A 12960-nucleotide genomic window follows, 5' to 3' on the forward strand; every position below is an offset into this window, starting at 1 on the left:
TGTAACAAGCACGTAACACAACGCATCATGTTTAGGACTATAGAAATTTGGCTTACAGAATACCATTTCATGCACATTTCTCGAAGATAACATGACACGGCCGCGTTATGCGTTTACACTATCATACAGAATAAGGGCCCTGGTGTTATGGGGAATAGTAAGCTGTAAGATAAAAGATCATTGTAAGTTAAATAATGTTGGGGTGACTAAGTCTGAAAGAAGTATGCTACGATTATTTGGACACGTGGAGAGAATGGATGAAAGACCGGAACGAAAAGTATTTTAACGGCGATTGTAGATGGTACGGTTGTAAGGCGCTTTAAGAGAACGTATATCGTTCAAATAAATTATTTTTGAAGAAGGCAACTCAAGCTCATAGGACACTCATAGGAGTATCCTAAAGGGAAAGGTATAAAGGGCGAGAGTGTGTATGTGTAGTTTATTCATTTGAATTTCATACATTTATTGAAATTTATTCATTTTAAGTATTAATTTTGTCTAATAGAATACGTACTGAATTGAATTCAGCTTTAGTTACATACATACATAACATCACGCATTTATCCCCGAAGGGGTATGCAGAGGCGCAACTAAGGCACCCACTGTTCGCCAAGTATGTTCCGTCCCATGATGTGATAGGGGGCGAGCCTATCGCCATATCGGGCACAAATCCAGACTCCGGGCTGATACTGAGCCGAAAAACCCAAATATCACTTTGCCCGACCCGGGATTCGAACCCAGGACCTCAGAGCGCTATTGTACCGGGCATGAAATACAACTACGCCACCGAGGCAGTCTTTTAGTCTTAGCCTTAGTCTCAGCTTTAGTTAACACAACATTTATTGACTCAGAGCAGGCACGAAGTTCATCGGATCAGTTTGTATATAATAAGTTGATAGATCTTGCAGACCCGAAGAATTTCGAATTATATATTTCAAAATGTATTTCGTACTGTCAAAATCCTCTTTAAATAAAAAGTAGGTCCATCAAAGACTACGCAGCTGCTAAATACTTAAAATTTTGTTTACAGCTGCGCAATTACAAAAGAAATGAAAGGCAATTCGCAACGCCTACATAATAAGAAACAATATCAGAAGTGGCGCTGGAGCGTCTAGACGGAGAGGATGTTACGCCACCCACCGAGAGATAATTATAGAGTTTCTTTACGCCATTACCGTATTTTTTTTGTTAGTCTCTGTAGTTAGTTAGTCTAGTAGTTGTTATTGTTTCGTATGTACCTCGAATCGATTAGTCGATTTTCAATAAGGCGATCTGGAAATCTTTGGGGGAGGCCCATGTTCAGCAGTGAACATCCTGCAGCTGATGATGATGATGTACCTAAAGTTATTCTTATGTTACGGAGTGGATGTTTGTTACCATACTCCTCAATTAAGCTCTTCTATCCAACGTTAAAATATTAGATTATTTAATGCAAAGTATATGATGACTGGCATACGACCTGCGTAAAAATCTGAATCAAGAACAACAGTGAGTTTGTAATTATCAAATCAACCGTTATCTTGCTTTTCTCAAGTTTGGATTGAATATTCTATCATATAATCATTTGATGGAAGATTTTCTATAGAGGAAATGTTGTTCCGACTACTGAAATGATTCTAGCAGAATTACGCGATAGAATGAATTTCCCTTGTAGTGTAACCAGTTTTAAAGACATCTCCTTATAGTGGTATCATCATTATCATCATCATTTCAGGCAGGAATCGTCCACTGCTGGACATAGGCCTCCTCCATTGAGCGGACCATCCATCGGACTTCGGCTTATAGTGGTATAAGGGTCATAAATTTTGACAAACACAAAATATACTGTTATGGCTCATTGTTTAACTAGGCAAAACATGGATAGACAATTCAATTTATAAACATTGTAACTTCGAGTAGATTCATGTTAGTCAATGGGGGATTGTGAGGTCACTTTATGGACGGAGTGGAACTGATATTTCAGCTGGTACAGCCGCCGGAGCTATCGTAGGCAGATGGATAGCGGTAGTTTCGAGAAATGAACAAACAAAATATTATTTTCTGATCTACTTGTAAACAGGATTATCCGCATGGATAATTCCACCTACTCTCCACCTCCTACGCTCAAAACAATACTGCGCCTTTAAAATCTAAGAACGTTACGCTTTTAAACCAAAAGAGATGCAGGCAGAAGGCCGATGTACAATCGGGCTCCCATTTTGCGCCTGATTTCCGTCCCATAATGTTATAGGGGTCGAGCCTAACGCCATATCGGGTACAAATTCCTGACTTCGCAGATACTAACCAAACCATTATCACTGTCCGACCCAGCATTCGAACCCGGTACTTCAGAGCCGTGTCCGTCTGTATTCGTATAAACAACGTGTAGACGTAACACAATACATAACAGAGGCATTTCTTTCAAATCCAGTACAAAACAAAACTTTTTGATTTGGTTCACAAGAATAATGTACAGTCTAATATTAGCATGAAGAAAGTTGACTTACATAACTTAGTTCAGCTACATAAGGCTTCTGAAAAAATATTTAAAATTGACGAACTTGTATAAAGCTATGATCACAATATACTAATATTGCCGCTTCATATGTAGATGAAATCTAATATAGGACATTTTGAAAAAAATCAAAGGGATTGTAAAACAACTTAACATTAATTCTGACGTTTCGCTAGCCTTAGGGCCTCTTGCCAAGGTATGGTATAGAATACCCGATTGTACATATTGGTGATAACGATAAAAGCGATAGCTTGATGAAGCTAACAATTTTCACATTTTAACCAAGAGTTAGAGTTATAACACTCCAACTATGAGGGGTTTGATAAAAAAAAAATAACTTATGGTTCAGAGTAAGAAACAAATAATCACTTACCACTATGTTATAGAAATAATTCAGTAACTTACAAAGGGACTTAAAGAAATAACCGAACAAATTATGACTCAAGTCGTGGAAAACACTATCTAAGAATTAGAAGAAAGTTACTGGCAAAGAGACGGCCCTGTGGATACTGACTCCTTTATGGAATTACATAATGAGAATGACGGTGGTGCATCAAACTCATCTACTATAGATACTGCAAGATATTTTCTGGCCAAATGAGAATACCTATTTACGAGGACATCTCCCTAAAACTGTATGGAGCGTCATCTTAAAGAAACCCAATGAAGCATTTATGACCAATCGTGTCGTTACTGATTGGAACAAACTTCCAGAAACTTTTGTTACGGCACCTTCACTGAATTCTTTTAAAAATAGACTGGATATTAATATTAATCTGTAAGACACACATACATCAGTAATATAGCTGCCAGTGTGCTTACTTTATAATATCTCTGTTTGTGACAGTAAGTCGCTTAAGTACACATCTATACTATTATATAAAGCTGAAGAGTTTGTTTGTTTGTTTGTTTGTTTGTTTGTTTGTTTGTTTGTTTGTTTGTTTGTTTGTTTGAACGCGCTAATCTCAGGAACTACCGGTCCAAACTGAAAAATTCTTTTTGCGTTGGATAGCCCTTTGTTCGTGGAGTGCTATAGGCTATATATCATCACGCTATACCCAATAGGAGCGGGGCAGTAATGGCTAATCTCAGGAACTACCGGTCCAAACTGAAAAATTCTTTTTGCGTTGGATAGCCCTTTGTTCGTGGAGTGCTATAGGCTATATATCATCACGCTATACCCAATAGGAGCGGGGCAGTAATGGCTAATCTCAGGAACTACCGGTCCAAACTGAAAAATTCTTTTTACGTTGGATAGCCCTTTGTTCGTGGAGTGCTATAGGCTATATATCATCACGCTATACCCAATAGGAGCGGGGCAGTAATGGCTAATCTCAGGAACTACCGGTCCAAACTGAAAAATTCTTTTTACGTTGGATAGCCCTTTGTTCGTAGAGTGCTATAGGCTATATATCATCACGCTATATTCAATAGGAGCGGAGCAGTAATGTCTAATCTTAGGAACTACCGATTCAAACTGAAAAAATATTTTTGTGTTGAATAGTCCTTTGTTTGTGGAGTGGTTAAGTTATATATCATCACGCTATGACCAATAGGAACGGAGCAGTAATGAAACATGTTGCAAAAACGGGGAAAATTATGAGTTTTGAGAGCTTCCGTTGCCTGCGCTGCGTAAACGGTTAAAGTTATGCAACAATGATGTATGACGGGAATGTCTCACTTAAAAAGTTCTAAAAAATATATTATAAAACAAAAGTCCCCCGCTGCATCTGTCTGCCTGAACGTATTAAACTCCAAAACTACCCAACGTATTAAGATGAAATTTGGTATGGAGACAGTTTGAGACCCTGGGAAGAACATAGGCTCCCGGGAAAGTACTACTTTTATAACGGAAAACTTTAGCCTGAAAAACTTTATAACGCGGGCGGAGCCGCGGGCAAAAGCTAGTATATATATATAACGTCTATGAATCTAAGCAAATCATCATTCCCGTAGTTCAAAATAGAGGATGCCTGCAACTAGCAGTAGGATATAGGTAATACATAATTGACCACTATAATCTATACTATTATATAAAGCTGAAGAGTTTGTTTGTTTGTTTGTTTGTTTGTTTGTTTGTTTGTTTGAACGCGCTAATCTCAGGAACTACCGGGTCAATCTGAAAAATTCTTTTTGTGTTGGATAGCCCTTTGTTCGTGGAGTGCTATAGGCTATATATCATCACGCTATACCCAATAGGAGCAGAGCAGTAATGGCTAATCTCAGGAACTACCGGGTCAATCTGAAAAATTCTTTTTGTGTTGGATAGCCCTTTGTTCGTGGAGTGCTATAGGCTATATATCATCACGCTATACCCAATAGGAGCAGAGCAGTAATGGCTAATCTCAGGAACTACCGGGTCAATCTGAAAAAATATTTTTGTGTTGGATAGCCCTTTGTTCGTTGAGTGCTATAGATTATACTTAGTCTGGCCATAAATACTGTTACACTTAATTATAAAAAAATATTACATTTGAATTTCGAATCTGTCATTTTTATACGATTGTTCATTGTGTTTTCTCATTTTGGCGCCAATACATTGTAAAATATTTTGCGATATTAAAATGGTGTGGGGTGATAAAGAGAACCGAATCGCTGTGATAGCATTACACAAAGTAGGTATGGAGCCAAATGCAATTTTTAAAACTCTCCATACACTTGGTATTAGTAAAATGTTTGTGTACCGGGCTATTAATAGGTACAATGAGACCTCCTCTGTTTGTGACAGAAAAAGATCTGGCCGTCCACGTAGTGTTCGTACGAAAAAGGTGGTCAAAGCAGTAAGGGAAAGAATTCGAAGAAATCCTGTCCGAAAGCAAAAGATTTTATCTCGGGAAATGAAGATAGCACCTAGAACCATGTCGCGTATTTTAAAAGATGACTTAGGACTTGCAGCCTATAAGAGACGCACTGGCCATTTCTTAACTGATAATTTAAAGAAGAATAGGGTGGTAAAATCGAAACAACTACTGAAGCGGTACGCAAAGGGAGGTCACAGAAAAATTTTGTTTACGGATGAGAAAATTTTTACAATTGAGCAACATTTTAACAAACAAAATGACCGTATTTATGCTCAAAGCTCTAAGGAAGCTTCCCAATTAGTCGACAGAGTGCAACGTGGACATTATCCGACTTCAGTGATGGTTTGGTGGGGTGTTAGCTATGAAGGAGTGACTGAGCCATATTTTTGTGAAAAAGGTATCAAAACATCGGCACAAGTGTATCAAGATACCATTCTTGAGAAGGTAGTTAAGCCCCTTAACATCACCATGTTCAATAACCAAGTATGGTCCTTCCAGCAAGACTCGGCGCCGGGTCATAAAGCTCGGTCCACGCAGTCTTGGTTGGAATCGAACGTTTCGGACTTCATCAGAGCTGAAGACTGGCCGTCGTCTAGTCCCGATCTTAATCCGCTGGATTATGATTTGTGGTCAGTTTTAGAGAGTACAGCTTGCTCTAAACGCCATGATAATTTGGAGTCCCTAAAACAATCTATACGATTGGCAGTGAAGAATTTTCCCATGGAAAGAGTGCGTGCTTCTATTGATAACTGGCCTCATCGTTTAAAGGACTGTATTGCAGCCAATGGAGACCACTTCGAATAAGCTTTTTATATTTTTAATTGTTTTATATTTATGTATTAAACTGACACACTGTAAAAGTAATAAATGTTATTTGCAGTTAACAATTTTCTTTTTTCTTTATTACAATATTTATGGCAAGACTAGGTATATCATCACGCTATACCCAATAGGAGCGGAGCAGTAATAGCTAATCTCAGGAATTACCGGTTCAAACTAAAAAAATATTTTTGTGTTGGATAGCCCTTTGTTCGTGGAGTGCTGTAGACTATATATCATCACGCTATGACCAATAGGAGCGGAGCAGTAATGAAACATGTTACAAAAACGGGGAAAATTTATTAGTTATGAGAACTTCCGTTGCGTTCGCTGCGTAAACGGTCAAAGTTATACAACAATGATGAATGAGTATGACGGGATTGTTCCTCTTAAAAAGTTCTATAATAATATATTATAAAACAAAATCCCCGCTGCATCTGGCTGCCTGAACGTGTTAAACTCAAAAACTACCCAACGTATTCAGATGAAATTTGGTATGGAGACAGTTTGAGACCCAGGGAAGAATATAGGCTCCCGGGAAAATATAAGCGTGACTTTTATAACGGTAAACTTGAGCCCGAAAAACTTTATAACGCGGGCGGAGCCGCGAGCAAAAGCTAGTTTATAAATAATTACATTTAGATTATGATGCAAACTGTAACTTTATAACCGTCGTCAACTCTCTTCATATAATAATAGTTCGTCATCAGCTACACGTACTCCACTGTTGTACACAGGCGACCCCTGAAGATATTTCTTTTGTTCTAGGTATTTATAAATTTCGAATAAACAACTTTTAATACGGCTAGCGCGCCATTTATGTGGGTGTAACGGCGGAGCAAAGTTGTAGGAAAAACAACTTGTTTATCTAAAATTCAATATAAGCTTACAATGAAAATACGTAAAAGAGCTTTTAAGATGATAAAATTATTATTGCAATATGAATGGCGTATAACATTAAACCGTTGTAGGTACAGTCCACTATAGTTCGTATAATTCAGAAACAGGTACACAGTCGACATGTCGGCACCCAATCTGTTCTCTAACAATGAGTTTATCCAAGTGATTGCCTTAGCGGTTGGACTACTGGTGCTCGTGCCTTCACATGCAGGAATGTGAGGAGATGATGCCTCCTTCACCTCGTAGTCCGCATGTAATCTTCTGAAAGTACAAGCGTATGTCTTCTTGCACGGATAGACTTTTTGTTCACGGCAAGTAATGCATAATTAGGACTGATTTACACCTACGTTCCAAAGTATCATTATCAACTAATCGTGACAAAAACATCGGAGCTGTAATACTTACTACTGGTGGTAGGTCTTTCATATGTGAGAATCGGCCTGGGTAGGTACCACCGTAATGTCTATTTCTGCCGCCAAAGAACAGTGTGAAGTCACTGTTGTGTTCCGGTTTGAAGAACATTGTAACCAGTGTAACTGCTGGACATAAGAGGACATCTCATGTCTCAGGACGGCGAGCGCAGTGGAATACCAAACAAGGCTTTATATATAATTCAAGATTTTGGATGGTGTTTCTACTGTTTATGGGCGGTCGTATAGCTTATCATCAGACGAAAGGCAAGATCGTCTTGTCATTTAAAGCAATAAAAAAATTGCAAATAGCATTAGATTTTATAACAAAATTCCCTCCGAAATAATCAATCTGCCTGGAGAAAAATACTAGTGCTACGTAATATCTAACGGGTATTATAATGTAAAAGATTATCTCGACGGTTTGAAAAAACAGTCCTGCACACCCTGTCCAACCCTATGTTAATGCCAATATTAGAAATTAAATACATAAAACGTCTGACGTGTACCTTTCTACAATATTCATATTATAATGATTTTAAATCTTAATATGACATTTATATATTTATTTGCTTACTAAGCGTATAATGATTGCTGTTGTTATATTTTATGTTCTTATGGCTTCGTAGTCCTTTTCAGACATTTCAAATTACATTTATATTTTACAACCATTATCCGCTTATTGATTTATTAATTTGTTAAGGATGACTGGCCGATCATTTTATTGCACTAACCTGTAAATTTATATTTTAAATTACAGTGTCCGAGAATTATGACAAAATGTGAAAAAATAAAACAACAGTATTATGTTTGTGTATGTATACAGCAGGCGCATGCACGCTGTATGTTTTCACAGTTATTTATAGATGTTCTACTATTGTTATTATTATTTTTTCTTTTTTATTAATTGTTTAGTATTTGTTAAATCCTCTTAGTTGGATTTCTTCCCACTTTAACGGTGATGTGCATTAGCTTATATAAGTAATCTGACATTGTATACAAAAGACTTGGATTGTTTTTTACATCAGTTTCAATGGACAATTGATGATAAAACAAATGCCCGGAGTTTCTTTCTGATTTTCTTCTTCGGGTGATCATCGTTTAGGTAACTAGTGAAGGGCTGGTAGGTTAGCTAGGTTCTAACCTAGCTAACCTGTCTATGATAAAGGCTCTTCCCTTTATCGTCCTCACCGGTGAGAATTGCGACGCGTTTCTTCTATTATATACATCTTTTTTATTTCTTCTTTCCTGCCAGCCCGAGTTGGCTTCTTCGTCTACTTTGTACTCTCATCTGTTTTATGTCTAATATAAAATGTCTGTTGTTCGATATGCAATTTAATTGGAGGAATTATTATTATAAAATTATAATTAAATATTCTCATGTACTTTGACTTGTCTAGTATGTATGTATGCCTACGTGATGAATAAAGCTTTTTATTTTATTTTATAATACTAATAAAATGTCAATTAATATGAAAATAATACGTAATTTATGAGGCGAAAATTATATACTTTTAAATTATAAAAGCGGCGATAGCCTAGTTGGGTGTGGAACGGACTGCCGTGACGAATGTCCGCAGGTTCAAATCCCAAGGGCACACACCTCTGACTTTTCTAAAATCATGTGTGTATTCTTTGTAAATTTATCGTTCGCTTTAACGGTGAAGGAAAACATCGTGAGGAAACCTGCACATCTAAGAAGTTCTTTATAGGAATTTCGAAGGTGTGTGAAGTCGACCAATCCGCACTAGGCCAGCGTGGTGGACTAAGGGCTAATCCCTCTCAGTAGTAGAGGAGGCCCGTGCTCAGCAGTGGGCAAGTATATAATACAGGGCTGATTTATTGTTTATTATTTATAAATTATAACAACGCAATTTTAAACAATGTCTTGTTATTCAGAATAAAAAAAAATAGACAATTATAATATCACATTGTTAGTGCTTCAAACTTATATTGTTAGAAAAAATTTGTGGTGAAAATTTCTGTTTTGTTATTCATTATATAATCTACTAGCTTTTGCCCGCGGCTCCGCCCGCGTTATAAAGTTTTTCAGGCTAATGTTTTCCGTTATAAAAGTCACGCTATATATTTTCCCGGGAGCCTATGTTCTTCCCAGGGTCTCAAACTGTCTCCATACCAAATTTTATCCTAATACGTTGGTTAGTTTTTGAGTTTAACACGTTCGGGCAGACCGATGCAGCGGGGGACTTTGTTTTATGATATATTTTTGTAGAACTTTTTAAGAGGAACAATCCCGTCATACATTATTGTTGCATAACTTTAACCGTTTATGCAGCGCACGCAACAGAAGCTCTCAAAACTAATAAATTGTCCCCGTTTTTGCATCATGTTTCATTACTGCTCCGCTCCTATTGGTCATAGCGTGACGATATATAACCTATAGCACTCCAGGAACAAAGGGCTATCCAACACAAAAATATTTTTTCAGTTCGAACCGGTAGTTCCTGAGATTAGCCATTACTGCTCCGCTCCTATTGGGTATAGCGTGATGATATATATAGCCTATAGCGTTCCAGGAACAAAGGGCTATCCAACACAAAAAGAATTATTCAGTTCAAACTCCTAGTTTCTGAGATTAGCCATTACTGCTCTGCTCCTTTTGGTCATAGCGTGATGATATATAGCCTATAGCACTCCACGAACAAAGGGCTATCCACATACAAAATGATTTTTTTAGTTCGAACCGGTAGTTCCTGAGATTAGCCATTACTGCTCTGCTCCTATTGGGTATAGCGTGATGATATATAGCCTATAGCACCCCACGAACAAAAGGCTATCCAACGCAAAAAGAATTTTTCAGTTTGGACCGGTAGTTCCTGAGATTAGCTATTACTGCTCCGCTCCTATTGGGTATAGCGTGATGATATATAGCCTATAGCACTCCACGAACATAGGGCTATCCAACGCAAAAAGAATTTTTCAGTTCAGACCGGTAGTTCCTGAGATTAGGCATTACTGCTCCGCTCCTATTGGGTATAGCGTGATGATATATAACCTATAGCACTCCACGAACATAGGGCTATCCAATGCAAAAAGAATTTTTTAGTTCGTACCGGTAGTTCCTGAGATTAGGCATTACTGCTCCGCTCCTATTGGGTATAGCGTGATGATATATAGCCTATAGCACTCCACGAACATAGGGCTATCCAACGCAAAAAGAATTTTTCAGTTTGGACCGGTAGTTCCTGAGATTAGCGCGTTCAAACAAACAAACAAACAAACAAACTCTTCAGCTTTATATAATAGTATAGATGAAAGGAAAATAGTCAATGTAATATCACATTGTTAGTACTTCAACCTCATATCAAGGAAAATTGAGTTGTGATTTTTTTTTACTTACATTATACTTACGTTTAAGTGCCTCGGTGTCTTGGGCAATACAAGGGCGAATTGTCATCGCTCTGAAGTTATAGGTTCGAATACCGAGTTGGGTAGTGATATATTTTTCTACTCAAATGAGATCTATGATTAATTTATGAAATATATAATATGTAATGATTTTTTATTAAATATAAAACTATTAAATAATAACTTTCTAAATGAAAATAATTAAAAATGATTAGTTCAACTTTTACATGCTACTTGCTAGGTTACGTGTGTCCTTCGGTATATTTCGATATAAACCCTGTCCGTGAGAGATAATTGTACTATTGCGCCTTAGAAGAAGGCACCAAGAAACATTTATATCTTGCTTGTTCTGCAGTGTCTCTTCGTGCTTACCCTGAGCGCTTTTTTGTTATGGTATTACAACTCTTTGACACAAATATAAATGTTTTTGCAGGCTGTTCATTATTTCATTACTATATTTTAGCTCCTTTAATGCTGTATTTTATTCTTGTACGGTTTCGCCATTTGAATGATGTGGGAGTGCGTAAAAATCACCCAAGATGGAATATGTATATTTAGACTATCTAAACGTAAAAATATAATAAAATTGTAACAGGCCGATAAATATTGAAGCAAAACTAATACAAAGATATTTATCAGAGCAACAGAAACTAAAATAATAGTTTTTAGAATTTTGGTCATGCATTCCTCAATAACTATTGAATACTAATTTGCAGTTTTCCCCGATATTGCTAGAGGTCTAACCTAAAACAAAGGCCCCATTTTATCCTGGGAAAATATAAAGCGGGACTTTTATCCCGGAGTTTTTCGGCGGTCCGAAGCTAGTGATATTATATAGTTAATTAACAGGATTGCCCCTTACACGATACGTAGCTGAGGTGATGTGGAAGTGATAATTTTCCTACACATAAAAAAATAAATTGTGATGCTATCTAAAATGCAATTCTGACCGCGTAGCCGACGTTTTGTATCACATGTTTGAAGCAACAGGTTCTCAACGTCAGGACGATAGTTTAATGTTACGAAGAACAACTTACGTAACAAAGCTTTTATAACACTTGAAAATTTGAATTTTGTCTGGGCAGGCTAGGTTCAAGGGGTAATAAGCCCCAATCGATAGTGCGATGGCCCAGGGGGGCGCTCATCCTTCTCCACCCTTCCACCCGTGAATGCGCATGCGTCATCCTTGTAAGCAACAAGGCCACTAAGTTGTTACATCTTGGTATTAAATAATATTTTAAACGTCATCGCTAGACGTTTGTAGTGGCCGAATTCATTAACAAAACGGACAGTGAGCAGGTATTTGATGTGGTGGGAGTGGTAGTTTGGATGGTAGCGGAGGTAATCCACTTTGGAGCAGCTGGATATGATGACAAGCGTGAGTGCGGATATCTTGCTAAATATTGTACAATTAGTAATTATATCACTGGGCAACGAAACATTTGCCCAAATAATATACATTTGTGGTTTCCACATATAGTATTAAAGTATAGGTATCACATAGCGGCGATAGCCTAGTTGGGTGTGGCACGGACTGCCGAGACGAATGTCCGCAGGTTCAAATCCCAAGGGCACACACCTCTGACTTTTCTAAAATCATGTGTGTATTCTTTGTAAATTTATCTTTCGCTTTAACGGTGAAGGAAAACATCGTGAAGAAACCTGCACATCTGAGAAGTTCTCTATAGAAATTTCGAAGGTGTGCGAAGTCTACCAATCCGCACTAGGCCAGCGTGGTGGACTAAGGCCTAATCCCTCTCAGTAGTAGAGGAGGCCCGTGCTCAGCAGTGGGCAAGTATATAATACAGGGCTGATATTATTAACCTTTTTTCAAACTGTAATAGGAAAGTTCCAAAGAAATGGTCCTAAGGATATTATGATGAAGTTAAAACTGATTTATATTGCAAAGGGGCATTTTAGGCCTATTGCTATCAGCAGAAAATAAAATGCATCGATGGTTTGAGGAAGAGGCCTTCTGTGCGCATGTGCAATGTCCTATCACGCCACCCCAATACAGTGCGGAATTAGGATCGGTGAAAATATTATAATAAAGTGCCATAGAAATTTCAAAGGGCCATACAACTGAACTATAATGGGCGATTCTGATTGATGGACATAAGCTCGGTTGACATTATGGGACAAAACACATATGATGAAAAATTTGATG

The sequence above is a fragment of the Manduca sexta genome, chromosome 27, assembly GCF_014839805.1.
Source record: "Manduca sexta isolate Smith_Timp_Sample1 chromosome 27, JHU_Msex_v1.0, whole genome shotgun sequence".
In the NCBI taxonomy this organism is placed as follows: Eukaryota; Metazoa; Arthropoda; class Insecta; order Lepidoptera; family Sphingidae; genus Manduca; species Manduca sexta.